Below are 8,939 nucleotides of genomic sequence, written 5' to 3'. Positions count from 1 at the left end.
CCGCTGTTCCCTCTGATATCCGTCTGTCTCTCCATGAGTGCCTGCCCTTGTCCCTGTCCACCTGTCCTCTCGCTGCCTGTTCTCTCGGTTTCTCCCTCCTTTAGACCTAGCCCCCATCCCTCTGTCACTGTCCATGGGTCCATATGGCTCCCGTCCTGTCTCTTGTATTGTCTGTACCCAGGTCTCGCTAGCCCAACCTCTGTCTGTTCAAGAGTCTCTCTGTTGCCCTCACCCTCTGCCTGCCATCTGCTGCAGACCCCCTCTGTCCTCCATATTTCCCTGTCTATCTCCAGTTCTAGTCCTGAACTCACGCCCCGGTCTCTTTCTTCTCCACCAAGGTCTGAGTCCTCAATCCTGTCGGCCTGACCCCAGCCCACTTCTCTATTCATCTTTGTCCCTGTCTGTGTCCACCTGTCTGTTTGCCCATCTCCATCCTTCTCTCTCTCTCCCTCTCCTCTGTCTCTGCTCCCACTTGGGTCAGTGCCTCTGGCTTCCCTCCTTGACCTGTCAGTTCCCTGTCCCTGGTCTGGCCTAATCTCCATGTCCACTAGGGGGCAGCAGGCACAGGCTTTTCTGGAGGAGAGGTTGGCGATGGCTCAGGGGCTTCCCAGCGAGCCCTGTTACTTACTTGTCTGCTGACCATCTGCCCATGGGGTGTCCCAGCCCCACTCCTTCCTCCCTCAGACCCAGGAGTCCAGGCTCCCACCCCCTCCTCCCTCAGACCCAGGAGTCCAGACCCCCAGCCCCTCCTCCCTCAGACCCAGGAGTCCAGGCCCCCAGCCCCTCCTCCCACAGACCCAGGAGTCCAGGCCCCCAGACCTTCCTGTCCCAGACCCAGGAGTCCAGACCCCCAGCCCCTCCTCCCTCAGACCCAAGAGTCCAGGCCCCCAGGCCCTCCTCCCTCAGACCCAGGAGTCCAGACCCCCAGGCCCTCCTCCCTCAGACCCGGGGGTCCATGTCCCCAGGCCCTCCTCACTCAGACCCAGGAATCCAGGTCCCCAGACACTCCTCCCTCAGACCCAGGAGTCCAGGCCCCCAGCCTCTCCTCCCTCAGACCCAGGGGTCCAGGCCTCAGCCCCTCCTCCCTCAGACCCAGGGGTCCAGGCCTCAGCCCCTCCTCCCTCAGACCCAGGGGTCCAGGCCTCAGCCCCTCCTCCCTCAGACCCAGGAGTCCAGGCTCCCAGCTCCTCCTCCCTCAGACCCAGTGGGTCTAGGCCCCAGCCCCTCCTCCCTCAGACCCAGGAGCCCAGGATCTGAGACCATCCTCTGTCAGATCCAGGAGTACAGGTCCTGGGCCATCTTCTCTCTCACAACCCAGGGTTCCTATCCTCTACCCACTTCCTCTCTCTTCCTCCCAGGCAGCCTGTGACCTGCTCAGGGATAAATGGAGATTTCAGCTGGGGACTGACAGGCACTAACCAGAAATGTTGTCACCATTGCGCACGAACAGGGACACAAACAGATTGTGTGTGTGTGTGTGTGTGTGTGTGTGTGTTTGCGCGCATGTCCAGGAAACACAAATGTAATGGGATATAGGATTCAGTCAACACACAAGGACTCACACACACACCAGCCAACACGCATGCACACCAGAACTCAGGGACACACACACACACACACACACACACACACGCCGAGCTTCTGCCCATTCAGGGCAACTGACTTTGGGGACAGCAGGGTAGGACAGGAAGGTCTCCCCAAACTCTCATCTCCAGATCTGCCCTCAGCCCCAACCCCTCAGCCTCTGCCCTTCTCCTGGCACCCTTGCCCCTTCGTCCCCACTTCCTGGCAGTTTCTCAATCTTTTGGCCGCAGTCCTACCCTCTGCCCCCGACCCCTCCACTCTGCCTCTCTGGCCTCTCTGCCAGGCTCGCTTTTCTCTGTTGCTCATGTTCCCCACACCCCTCAGCCCCTCTCCCCAATTCCCTAAGTTCCTGTTTCTCAGCCTGTCACTTCTGTGTGTCTGTCTGTGTGTCATCAGTTTCTCCTGCCCCCTCCTCCATCTGTCTTTTTCTCTGAATTGTCTTTGTCCATTTCTTTGCTCCTCTGTAGCCAGTTAGTAACATCTGGGGTTTTCTCTCTGAGCCACTCTCAATCTGTCTCTCTGTCGCCCTTTCTTAGGGTGTCTCTGCTCTCTGAGTCTCTCGGAATGTCTCTGTCAGTCCCTGTCTCTCTCTATAACTCTAGGCTTTGCAGTCTCCAAGTTTCTCTCAGTGTCTCCGCATCTCTCTTCTCTCTCCCCTCTCTCTCACTGTTCCTCTCTGTCTCCCTGTCTCTGTCTCTCTGTCCATCCATCTCTCTCTCTCCCAGCCCCTCCCTCCCTCCCCCTCTCTCCCTCTCTGTCTCACTCTTCGCCTCTCTCTTTTCTCTCTCAAGTGTTTTCAATTTTATTCTGAGTGGAATTAACTACCCCTGATGTCAAATTGCCGCCGAAATCGATAATAATATCTTTACAAAAGAGGATATTCTTCTCTCGGAGAACGGCCTCTGAAAAATGGAAAATTTAGTCGAAATTGATTCATTACTTGACACTTTATAGAACGGCTGCGTATTGATCGCACCTGTCATGTCCCATCTCCCCTAATCGAAGCTGAAGGCCGGCTCCGATGCCTGCTATTTTTCATAATTCCACCGCAGCCGACAGCTCCACAAACACCGCCGCTCGCTCAGCCTCCGCCTCCCCGGGCCGGCCGCCACCGCGCGCCCTCGGCCTGGCCCTGGCCCTGCCGGCCGCACTGCATGGCTGTCCCTCCGTCCATCTGCCCACCAATTCTGCAGATGCCCTCTGTCCGTCCTCCCCTCCCTCCTTCTGTCTGTCTGTCCCTCCTGCCCCAGCCCCAAGCCCTAAGTCTGTCTATCTGTCCTTTTCCTGGACCAGCCCCCACATCTGCTCCCAGTCTTCCAACACCCTCGCCTCTCACCCTTGTCTGTCTGTCTGAATTCCCACTCCCAGGCACACGCCCTGGCTGGCTGCCTCCCCCTGCCCTCCTGGCTCCCATCTGTCTTGTGTCTGTCTGTCTGCCCTCCTTGCACCTCGTTCATCCTGGGCCTTCATCCTTCCACTTACCAGGCCCCTCTCGGTCCATCCTCTCCCACCCGGGATAGGCGGTGGGGTGAGGGAGGGGTGGCCATGCTGTTTGTTTGCACCCCTTTCCCAGCTGACTGGACTCCCCCATTCCCTCTGCTCTCCCAACATCCACAGCAGCGTGGCTTGGCCCAGCTCCAGCCCCGGCTCCCCCGGGACTCCCCATCCTTCTCCCCAGCCCCTCTCTGCCCAGCTTCTCCTCGCCTCCCTCCCTGCTCTCTTTAGTGTCCTCTCCGTGCCTCCCTCCTCCCCTTTCCCTCCCTCCCTGCCTCCTCCCCAGGCCCTGTGGGCTTGGCTTTGCCCTCAGCAGGGACCCAGAGATGAATCAGGCATAGGCCCTGCCCACAGAGAGCCTCAAGCCCCGAGGGATGGGGGATGGCCGGCGGTCATACTGAGCCAGAGGACGCAGTGGTAGGGTGGGCCTGGCTCTGGGAGGACGCAGAGCCGTGTAGGCAGGGCGCTTGTCTGCACAAGCTCCTAGTCTAATATGGGGGCAGGGGGGAGGGCAGGGCAGCCTGGTGGTTAAGAACACAGACCCCTCGGCCAGGCTGCTTGGCTCCAGGTCCCCTTCTAATACTAACTAGCTGTGTGACAGTCGGCAAGTGATTCTGTGGCTCAGTTTCCTCATCAGTAAAGTGGGGGTGACACTTATAACAGCACCTACCTCTTGGAGTTGTGCCGTGAGACTTGCTTGAGTTAATCTGTGTATAGAGTTTAGGCAGTGCCGGACACCAGGCAAATCCCATTAACGGTCATTGTCATGACTACTGACAAGCTGGGATTTGGGCCCCATTCAGCCTCCCCCGCCCACACCACCCCCACCTCCCCTTTTGCTCTTGTGGTTCCGGGAGGGCTGCAGTGGTGGGGAGGGAGTTAAGGAGATGGAAACTTGGGGTGGGGGGCTCCTGGTTTCACCCTCTGTCACCTTTAGTGCTGTCACTGCAGCAGGAGGCATCTTTGTTAAAAGCAATCTCGAGACAGCCAACAGCCCTCACGGAGGGGTCCTCTTGCTCTTGGGGGTTCCGAGAATCTAGCGGATATTACAGACCCCAGAGGTATGCTCTCTCCTTCATGGGTAATAAATTCAGTCCACTGGGTGTTACAGGCTGGTGAGGGTATTCTCCTGCTCCCTCTCTCCCTGTCTCCCCCTCTCCTAGGGGGCATTAAACACCCTGAGGGCGTCCTCTCTCAGTGGGGTATTAACTACAGTCTTCTGCTGCTGCAGCCTCCCTGGGGATGTTAAGTACAGCTTAATGATCCCCCTCCTGTGAGACGCTTCCTTCAGCCAAGTAGGCAGTGTTGGCGTGTGCCCCTGCTGGCCGCGGGGATGCTGTGCAGCGAGGGGTCTCTTTCACTGAGCACCTACTATGTGCCTTACGCGGCGCTGCACGCTCTGACGTCGTCTTCTCATGAATCCTCCCGAACCCTAGGACTCAGAGAGGGAGCATACATTTTCCAAAATGCACAGCCCCAAAAGGTGTTCCAGAAATCAAGACGGTGTCTTCTGGGGGTGGGGGATTCTGAGGGTGTTCTGAACAGTCAGACGGTGCTGTTCCCATTCCCACCGGTGTGTAAGATGCACAGGGCAATGGGTCCTGGCCCCTCCCCCCCAGAGCATCAGAGCTCTCCTTGAGGGGTCCTCCCCACCCTCTGATTGGGACTGCAAGCCCCTCAAAGGTGTTAACATTACAGTCTGGGGACATTTTCCTGTCTCCCAGAGGGGCGTGGTTTAGAGATAAAGTCTTAAAGCCCTCTTGACTGATGGTCTTTGCTATCTTAAGGGTGTCCCTCACATTTCAAAGATGTTCTGTTTTCCAATAGGGTGTCGTGTATGGTGTGATAAACTGTATCTCTCCAGAGGGTGTCCAATCTTACTGAAGGGTGTTATCTACAGTCAACTGAGCGCTTTCTGCTGAGGTGTTCTGTCCCTCTTCACAGGGGTTTAATGGTCATGAAATGCATTCCAGTTGGTGGACTTGAAGCCTTGATGGTATCCCAGCTCTCTTGGAGGGTGTAGCCAAGGGAGTCATTCATATTTACCCAGAGGGTGTCACCTTTCTCCCAAAGGGTGTCCTGTGTGGGAGGAGTCCTGCCCCACAGAGGGTGTTCTGGAACCTCCTCCTTGGCATTCAGAGCCAGGCACTGGGCAGCTAGACGAGGAATGCTTTCTGTAGTATGCTGGGTGTTACAGACACACTCAGAGGCAGACACAGATACGCATACACAGACTTGCCATCTGCACACGCGGCACACACGTGCATACCGTAATACAGGAAGTGGGAACACACGACCCATACGTGGAAACATTCAGGCACATGCACAGAAACATATGCACACACACTGTAGTTGGGGAGCTGTGTTCAAGTAGGCTGTGGACAGTCCCGGGGCTGTTATGGACATGCAGAGGACCATGGCCCTGGGGGAAAGGGTCGTAAATGGAGCCCAGTGAAGCCTGTTGGCTCCTTGAAAGAATGTTCCCTACAGTCCAACTGCAGAAAAGGTACAGGCAAGTGAAGGAATTCTTGTTTTCTGGTAAAATTCTTAATATTTTAATGGGATTATTCAGAAGCAGCAAGCTCACAGCAAATGCGTGTTTATTTGGTACTTGGTGCGGAACCAGCTGTGCTCCACGTGCCCTGCGGTTTAACCCTCCCAACCACTCTAGGAGGGAGGTCGTTATTGTCCCATTTTGCAGATGAGGAAACTTGAGGCTGGGGATGTTTAGCGACTTGCCTGAGTGAGTGGTGAGTGGGAGTGAGGCTGAACCCTGTCTGTCAGGCAGGGCTGAAGTTCTCTTCTAGCCTCTCAGCACCTTGGTCTCAGCACCTGGGCGCTGGTGGGGTTGGTGAGATCCCACAGAGCTGTCCTGGCCCCCATATATCCACCTGGGGACTGCTGTCTTGCCGTGAGACCTACTTTCTCCTCCAGGGGTAGGAGCCTCCAGGGGCTGCCCGGGTGAGAGCTGCCTTTCCCCAGAGAAGGTGGTGTGGGGCTTGGCGGGGTGGAGCCTGACCTGGGAATGGGAGGTAAAAGTGGTTGCGGGGCAGTGGCAGCGGGAGAGAGGGCAGGGTGAGGGGCAAGGGGCAAGGGAGGGGATAGGAAGGTAGACAGTAAGGGTGAGGGTCAGGTTGGGCCAGGAGGAGGAAGTCCGGCCAGGAGCTGAACTGTGGGTCTGACCTGCCCTGAGGCTGGTGGATATTGACTTGTTATTTCAATGGGAACAGATCTGGCTGGGCGGGGCCCTTCCCTGTCACTGCAGGTGTGCGTGTGTGTGCCGGTGACCTTGTGGGCGTGTGAAGGGGAGTGTCAGTGTGCCAGCCCTGGGTTCTGCCTATGTATCAGTGAGGGCTTGTGTGTCCAGGCTGTGTGTTGGGAGTGGAGTGTGGCTGTGTGTCACTGTGCATCTGGGTGTCTTTGTGTCCAGTTTGTGGGTCAGTGGATCAGGGAGTGGCTGTGGGTTGGAGAAGGTGTGGTGTGCAGGCTGTGTTTGTGCATATGTTTCTCTGTGTGTGCCTGAATGTCTCCGTGTACGGGTTGTGTTTCCACTTCCTGTATAATGGTAGGCATGTGTGTGCTGCGTGTACAGATGGCAGGTCTGTGTATGTGTGTCTGTGTCCGTCTCTCCGTAGGGCTGTGTAGGGCATGGAAACTGTCTGCCTTACTGTTTCCATATGTCCCTCTGTCCCTGTGTCTCCTATCCAGGCTGCGTGTGTGCGGGTCCGTGTTCCAGTCCGGGTCCAGGTTTGCGTGTCCAGCAGAGGTCCTGGCCGCATCGTCGCCACCTCCACCTCGCGCCTGTCCGTTTGTCCGCGCGTCCTCCTAGGGAGGAGCAGGGCGGAGGGGAAGGAAAGGGGAGAGGAGGGGGTCTCTCTACCTCTCCACCCACCCCCGCCCCACCCCCACTCCCTCAGTCCCGGGATCGAACCTTATTTAGAGTCGCGATTCGACATCTGTTTTCAAATTTGATCAGCTCTGAACTTTATTTTCCGAGTTTGAGGAAAATTATATTCCATCGATCGCGCCCCCGCCCCCTCCCCCGCGCCGCCGCCGCCGCCTCCATATATCTGCGCGCCGAGCCCGGCCGGGCGGCCGCAAGGGCGGGAGGCGCGCGGCGCGCAGAGGAGGAGTGAAGGGAGGAGGAGGAGGAGGAGGACGAGGAGGAGGAGCAGGAGGAAGAGGAGGACGAGGAGAAGGCGCAGGAGGCAGGGCCGCCCCGCGCCCCCAGCCGGCCAGGCTGTCCCAGGCGCGCGCCCACCCGCGCTCGCTGCGCTGCGCTTCCGCCCGGAGCTCCGTCCTCAGCTCTCCGCGTCTCTGCTCTCTTTGCGCGTCTGTCTCGCTGTCTCTCTCCCTTTCTGCATCTCCCCGTCTCTGCTCGTCTCCCCGTCTCTGTTTCCCTGGCCGTCTCTCCGTCTCTGAGTCTCTCCAGTCCCGGCGTCTCAGAGACTACCTCTCCTCGTCCTCTGGGTCTCTGCCTCCCCGGGGCTCTGGGTATCTCCCCCCATCCCGCCCCTCGCCCCGGTGCCCCCTCCCCAGGACGCCGCGGGGGCCATGGCTGCGGGATCCGAACTTTAAACACTTCTCTCTGGACCGGAGCGGATGCGCAAAGCCCAGAAAGTGAGTGAGCGCCGCGAGCCGGCGCAAGGGCGGGGAGGGGGCGGGGATTCCCGCCCGAGGAGGGGGCGGGCGCGGGGGTGGTCCTGGGAGGCCTGCCAAGCTGGGCCTCCGAGCCCGTGGAGGGGCAGGCTGATGGGGTCATCCGCCCCGGCTGTGGCGGGCAGGTGGGGCTGCGCCTAACTCTGGGAAGGTGGGAGGCAGGTAGCACTGGAGGTGCGGCCTAGGGACAGGGGTGCGAGATTTGGGGGCGGGGAGGGAGAGCGAGTGAGAGCCACGGATATGGGGTCTTCGAGAGACTGGACTGAAAATCTGGGAACGGGGGTTGGTGGCCGACCTGAAGGTGGATTTGGATGTTTGGGGCTGAGGAGTCTGGATATTTGGGGCTAGATTCTGAGTGGGGTTTAGAGGTCAGGGCTGAGGGCTTGAATATTTGGCATCTAGGGGCTCAAAGCCAAGAGACTGGACACTTGGAGCGGAAGATCTAGATATTTGAGGTTGGGAGCTGACTGGGGCTGGGAGTCAGGACTGGGGGTGTGGATATCTGGGACTGGGGATCAGCACAGAAGTCTGGATTTGGAGTTGGAGTTCAAGGCTGAGGGTCTGGTAATTTGGATCTGGATATCTGGGGTCTGGATATTTGGTGTGAAGGGTCACAGGGTCTGTGGGAAGGACATTTGGGAAAATTCTGGGGTCTGCACACTTCGGGGCAGGGAGTACTGGCCTGGCCTTGACCTTGGTGGGGCTGGGGCCCTCTGGGACACCCTTTCTATCTCTCATTCCACCACTGTCGCAGGGCCCTGCTGGGCCACTTCTGTTATCTCTCCCCTGGCTGGGTCTCTCCTCACTGTCTCTCTGTCTCTGTCTCTCACAGCATCTCTGTGTCCACCTCTAACTCTCCCAGGATCTGTCTCTCTATCTCTGTCTCTCGCAGCATCTCTCTCTTCCTTTTTGGGTCCAACTCTTAGCCTATCTCTCTAAATCTCTGTGCTTATCTCCCCCTGTGTCTCTTTCTCTCTCAGCATCTCTGTCTGTCTGTCTCTGTCTCTTACTGTCTCTCCATCTCTTTCTCTCCCAGCATCTCTGTCTCTGTCTCCCCCTCACTGGTTTCCGCTCAGATTAAGCCGGGGACCTAATTCCAGGCCCAGGATCGAATTTTCTGGCAACAAAGGGAAATAGCGAATCGATCCGTCGCTCCGGAGATTAAGAGACAAGCGGCGCGCGGATCTATCACGGCTAAACGG

This window comes from Colobus angolensis, unplaced genomic scaffold (assembly GCF_000951035.1).
Source record: "Colobus angolensis palliatus isolate OR3802 unplaced genomic scaffold, Cang.pa_1.0 Scaffold154, whole genome shotgun sequence".
Lineage (NCBI taxonomy): Eukaryota > Metazoa > Chordata > Mammalia > Primates > Cercopithecidae > Colobus > Colobus angolensis.
The sequence above is the reverse complement of the archived record's forward strand: the minus strand, read 5'-3'. Positions refer to the sequence as shown.